General features: G+C 50.6%; 1 long non-coding RNA gene across 1 annotated transcript; it reads left to right on the forward strand.

Moving 5' to 3' along the window:
* The first annotated feature begins 6 nt into the window (after positions 1-6).
* LOC130583863 (uncharacterized) lies at positions 7-5656 on the forward strand. The gene is made up of 3 exons (XR_008966454.1): positions 7-3057; positions 3230-4118; positions 5409-5656. It is a non-coding gene; the product is annotated as an uncharacterized LOC130583863 (long non-coding RNA).
* Positions 5657-6206: the final 550 nt, after the last annotated feature.

The raw sequence follows: 6206 nt of genomic DNA on the forward strand, positions 1-6206 counted from the left end.
TTTATTTCTGGGAAGCCAGGCCTCCCGGGAGTCTCAGAGTCTCTCATTCAGAGCTACCTGTTTACAGCTCAGCGACCAGAAGGACCTAAACAATCCTATATTGTACACCCAGTGCTTCCTTAAACTTAGGCTTCCACAAAGGCATGTTTTCAGAAGCTGGGCAGAATAAGTTAAAGGCTGGCTTTATACTCATTAAGTGTTCTGCTTGTACTGTCTTCTAATTACATGGCAGGGCAACAATGTCTTTTTTTTGTCAATGGAGTGCTTTGGAGCAGTTAATTTGGTGCCTGTACTAAATGCCCCCAAACAGTAATTAGTGTGGAAGGAACCCTAATTTCCTCGGCAGCTTTCCTCTCCATTTACTTCCCTTGTTTTCACATAGGCTTGGATGAGCCTCTATAATGAAATTACCTCATTAATGCCTTTATTCTTTCAGAGTAACTCATTCAAGATCTACCATTTAGTTTTAATTTAATGCTGTCAAAAGCAAAAGGTGCATTCATGTCTTTGATTAGTGCATTTTTTTCTTCTCTAAAGAGTGGACAGATTTAAATTATTAAGATGGCAAGTAGTGAGTTATAATTGGATACAAGCAGCACTTCAGTGAATATTAAATGCTTTCAAAGCCTGGCCTATCTGCTCTGCTGACTATTAACTGTGTCCAGTGAGTTCTTCTATGAGGTTTGAATTAACAGCACATTAACTACTGGAAGCAAATGAAGTTTAATTTTGTTTATAAAAAACGGTGCAGTTGCATTTACCGATGTGACATTTCCTTGCAGTGGAGCTCAATTTGCCCCATTATCCTACCCTGACCTCGTTGCATGGTTAGTCCTGCTCAAACGGGGGCTCATCCTGGGCTCAGGCTTGCAAAGTCTGTCTGGAGACCTACCTGGGTATGGCTGGGAGGATAAGACCTGGGAAATTCTAAATATCGTCACCTTAGCTGCATTTAACCACCTCGATAATTTGCTTACAGGGTAGAGGGGCACAAAGTGCATTTATGATTAATGGGGAATGCATGGGCACAGACCGAACAGGGAGGATTTAACACAGGATCATCGATCTCTAATTGCTTCTCTCTTCCCTCCTTTCGGTCACAACTGATGCTACCGACTACCCGAGATGCATTGGAGAAACACGGATGGCAGAAGACTTCTGCAACCTGCTTGGCACGTGCAGTTTAGGACTAATTAATTAGAGTTTATTGGCTGGCTGAAGTGCTCCCAGGGGTCTAAGATCAGTCACATACTTGGGCCAGGACCTCTGCAGAGCCCCATGCTCCCAGGGCCTTTCAGTTTGGAACATCTCTGAGGATGGAGATCCCCCAGTCTCTCTGGACTCCCATTCCAAGGGTTTCCCGGCTCCAGAGTGATGTTTTCCTCAGTAATTGGCAGGGAATTATTATATATTCAATATTATTATATAGTCAATATTATTATATATTCAGCATTATTATATATTCAATGCAAGCATCAGCTGCAATAGGATGACTTGAACTGATAATATTTTATAAATAACATCTATTATTTATTATAATTTTATAATTATATGATAACATAATTATTACTATTATAATGTATTATGCTTATTATAAATATTGGATATATTTAGTGCGTGTTACATAGGATCCACGCACGCTATATTACACACCCGTTACGACTGCAATCGCAAGGCACGCCCAGAGAAATGTCGTTTATCTTTAGAATCTTTCCCATCAGTGCTGTAGAAGCATTCTGGGTTTGGATTAATTCCTCCCGGCGCTAGGGGGAGAAAACATTTGTATTTATTTGTTCCCCGGCAGAGCGAGGTCAGGGGAATTTTGAAGGGTTTTCTGAATGTGTGGCTTTCCCTGTGAACTGTGTCTCACTGCCCTCTCCTGGCTGGATTATCCATGGACACCCCACTGTCATCTTCCTTAGGTTCTTGCATTTATGTTCTGGTCAGCGTCATCTCTTTGAATTCCCACCCCTTTTGGCACAACCGAACACCACGACTCCATCGTCCTGAAGGAACCTTGGCATTGTCCTCTTCATCTTGGCCCTTTTCCAGCAGACATGGGTAGGACCGTGCTGTCAGAAATGTCATCCCCCGGGCACTCGTCCTCTTCCAGGGAGAGGAAAAGTGTTCCCGGACCCACATCTCCCACCTCGTTCAGCCTGGGGTCCGTCCAGCACTCGAGAGAGCTGCTGGGAGTTGAAATTCTCCCCGTTCCCCTGCCTGGGAAATCCTGCTCCCAGCTCCTGTCTCCTCACCTCCTGGAAAAAGAGGAGCTGCATCCCACTGGGCGTTGCCGGTTCTGTGTGGTGTCCCGCCCTTCGGGCGGTGGGATGGCTCGAGCAGCTCCGGAGACTGTATTTTCCTTGCCCATTTTCTGTTTTCCTGCATTTCCCCGGACAGGGGGGAAGGCGGGGGCCAAGGAGCCCCGTCCGGCACCGTGCGGCACTAGGGGGTCCTCGCGGGAGCGGGGCGGCTTGACCGCAGCGGAGCCCACGTGGCTTTGCTCGCCCCCGGTGCCACCGACCCCGCCACCCGAATTGTAAGGAAAAAATAAGAAAGAAAGGGTAAGAGTAGATAGCGGAGAGGAAATTGCCACCCGTGGATCCAGAGGTAAGATTTGATTGTTGCAGATTAGATATTCATCGGTGGAATTAATGATCGCAGTTTCGATCCATTAGGGTTGGGGCGAGCCTGGGAAACATAGAGTTCAGTGGGTTAATAGCCATTTAAATTCAGGTGGGAATGCCCAGGTACCTTCACCGGGAGGGAGTTTTACCCTGTCCGATGCAGCGCTGGTTCACGTACGGTCCTCTGGTGGGAGGCCCCAGAAATGAGTCTGGGGGCACTTTGGGGCTCCGATGGTTTGACACCTTCTTAGACATGGCGGGTGCCTCTTAGAGATGGCACAGTCGAGTCAGTGCTGCCTTATCAGCACGCTTAAGATTAAGGCATTTAATTTTTACGCCTTTATTTTTAGGCCGGTGTTCCAAGCATCGCCATCGGAGCTCGGGAAGGTACCGCCCAATTGTCGGCGTCAGATCTGAACTTCCTTCACGCGTTAGTGAAATTTCTTTGTGGTATTAACCGTTGTGGAACAAATCGACACAGTCCACAGGCAATGAGCGATTAAAATATGAGAAAAACTGTTTGTAACGGGATTTCAAGACACTTGTTAGAAACACATATTACTTGTAATGTATTATATTCATTGTCTTTTTTCTTCTTCCAGTTACAGTTCTGATGAGCGACCGTAGGGAAATCGGTGTCGTCGATGCACTCTCAGCAGTGCCGTATGTTTTTACAACTGTCCGGAGACTCGCCGCCGGGAGAGGATAGAGGTGGCTGCTGCCCACCAGCCTGGGGATCTGCTTTGGTTCCTGTCTTGTGCCAGGGAAAGGAGGTTTTCAGTTGACAGCGATTAGATTCCAGCAGCCTTGTCTGCCGTCCTTGGCTGCCTTGTCCAGCAGCCGATCCACTCTCCTGTCCCTCCTGCTCCGAGCTCCCGCCCGCCTGGCGCCGACTGTGCAGAGGAGAATTTGTCCTGCCGGCAGCAGCGGGAGGACACCAGCACTCATGGCCTGGCACTTGGATTGTCCCTTTGGGGGATGCTGCTTGCTGGGATTTTGATAATTCCATACGTTTGGCTGCTGAAATTTCCCAGCGCAGGGGCTTTAGCTGACAGGGCAGCACAAAGGTTGTTCTCCATGTGGTGCCCAGGTTTGGGTTTCAGGATCAGCTTTGCTAGTTTAGATGAATTATACCCATGGCCCAAATTCCCTGCAGAATTCCTGCTGGAATAACCTCACAGTGCCTCACAGAGCACGGATATGTCCATGCAAAGCTGTCGCTTTAATGCCAGCCACGTTAGGAACCAACAGAGGTTCCAAGGAAACTCATCAGGACTGGAATGAGGACAGGTTTCTATTCCACAGAATTTGCTATTTCTAACCCTCATTGCCTCAGCCCCGCCGACGTCTCTGGGGGCCATGGGACAGAGTTCCCTGGAATTCAGCTGATTTCACCCACCCTGAGCTCGGGCTCCAGTTGATATTTTAAATCAGGAGAAGGCGGTGGCCACGCGCGCTCCCAGCCTGTGCCGAGGCAGCCCCTGTGCCCAGGTGAGGACATCCCTCCCTGCAGAAGCTGATTTCAGTGCAGAGCCTTAGGAATGGCCTCTGGAAATTCTTTTCCCTGAGGAAAGGGATGGGCACCCCTGCCTTCAGTGCACCTCCAGCCTCATCCACCTCTGAATGCTTTGCTTCGGTTCTGTAGTTCCAGCTGGCTCCCCCAAAAATTCCAAACTTTATCCAAACAAAACGTCACCCAACTCTAACGTTTCATTTGAAGGCATCTCTGAGGACTGTAGCTTACGATTTAATTTCTGTGAGGAAAGATTGCCTTGCCTTTGACAATGCTGTTGGGTGATGTTCTCGGGCTGGAAGGAAAGGGATTGGGGGTGGGCGGGACACACCTGGTGGAGGTGTGGGAGGTCCAGGAGGTCAGCACCGGGAATCGCTGTCTGAGCCCCTCCGCAAACACAACGTGCTGGCATTGCTGGGTGCTGGCTGTTGCCTGGGATATTTTTGGAGTGTTGGTGGGCTCTCTCTGGGGTGAGGCATCTCCAGCTTCCTGTTTAGAGCAGCCCATGGCTGCGGAGCCACGAGCAGACCTTAATCCATGTCCATCTGAGTGCTGCCCGGGCATCCCTGTGCCCAKCCCCGGGATGTGCGTTTTGCACGCTGGATGCCACGAGCAGGACATGGCAGGCACAGCTCCTCCCCTGGAAATAGGAAGGACAAGAGGTGCTGGTCCCCCTTCTGTGGCTCTCGACCTCCTCCCACCCTGTGCTCCCAGTCAGCTGGGATGCACGGTGGAAATGGCAAGGAACATTCCCGGCAGCTGAGTGGGAGTCACTGAGGGCTCCATCYGGCTGTGGGCCCGAAAAGCAGGATATTTATGCCCTGTGGCCTCCGCATCATCACTGCGCCCATCGTGCATGCGATAAGGGCAAAGTCCATCTGCTGGGGTGGAGAAACAGCCTTGGTCCCTCTTGTGGGGTGGGCTGAGGGACCCGTGGGGCCAGGCAGGGCTGCAGTCCCTGTACTCTCTTGGGGACCGAGAGGTTTGGGTGGCAAGATGGAAGACCCCTTTGGGCCAGAAGAGACCCTGAAGCAGGAATCCAGATGCTCAGAATGGATAATCAGTGGTTCTGATGACATGAATGACCTTTGCCTCCCGTGGATTACTCTATGTGCTTGGGAGCTGGGGTTTCTGCAGGCCACAGGTCCTTCTGTTACACGGTGCCCATCTCTGGGCTTGGAGAGACCTGTGGGTGGCTGAAGGGAAGGGATGCTCATTCCTGCCTTTGCTGTACGTGTCTACAGTGTCTTCTCCCCTCTCCCCTGCAGGAGCCTGAGGACGGTCACATGCAGTGGCAAAGCACTTCTTCCTGAGGAGAGAAGCAGCAGCAGCTGGTGGGAGCTTGCAGAGGGGCTGTAGGGGGGGAAGCAGGGGCTGACAAGCTGTCCCTGCTAATCTGGTGACAGTTGCCAGGTGCTCCCTGAGTAGGAGAATGCAGACTCAGGTGTGTAAAGGAATAGTTTGGTATCTTAAATAAACTGTTTATATATAGACCGTCAAACCCAGTTCTGAAGGATCTGTGTCTACTTTATCGGTGGTGTTGCACCCTCTTGCCTGGGCTCCCAGTAACACCCTTGCTGTGTGCTGCTGGTGTAACTGGTGCCAAGGAGCTGGGCTTGGTCCTCTCCRGYTCTGGGGTAACTAGAGCCCAGTGCTAGGGAGTTATAAAAGCAAGGATGCGCATGCTAGCCCCACGCCCCACAGTCACTTTTCCAGCTGCACAGCGCTTTCTGTTCCAGCCCTGTTTTTTGTCTGAGATCCTGCTCCCGAGTGTTTGTTTCAGCCCCGAGCCTGTCCCAGAGGCTTTATGCCAGCTGCTGTCCCCCACCAATGACTGCAGCTCGTGCTGCCCATACTAAGCACCCCAGAGTCTTCATTTCAGATGGAGCTCTGTGCTGCTTTGCCTGCGGCTCTGCTGTCCCAATTCCAGCCTCAGGCCTGAGATGTTTGTTTTGCCTCCAGCTCTGCCTTGTCTCATCTCCACAGCCACAATTTTTGTTTGGCCTCCAGCCCCGGGGTCTGTATTTCAGGCAAGCCAGGGGATTTTATTTCAGCTCCCCAGTCAG

Source organism: Malurus melanocephalus, unplaced genomic scaffold (genome assembly GCF_030028575.1).
Source record: "Malurus melanocephalus ecotype Western Australia unplaced genomic scaffold, MMel_1.1 scaffold_636, whole genome shotgun sequence".
NCBI classification, from domain to species: Eukaryota; Metazoa; Chordata; class Aves; order Passeriformes; family Maluridae; genus Malurus; species Malurus melanocephalus.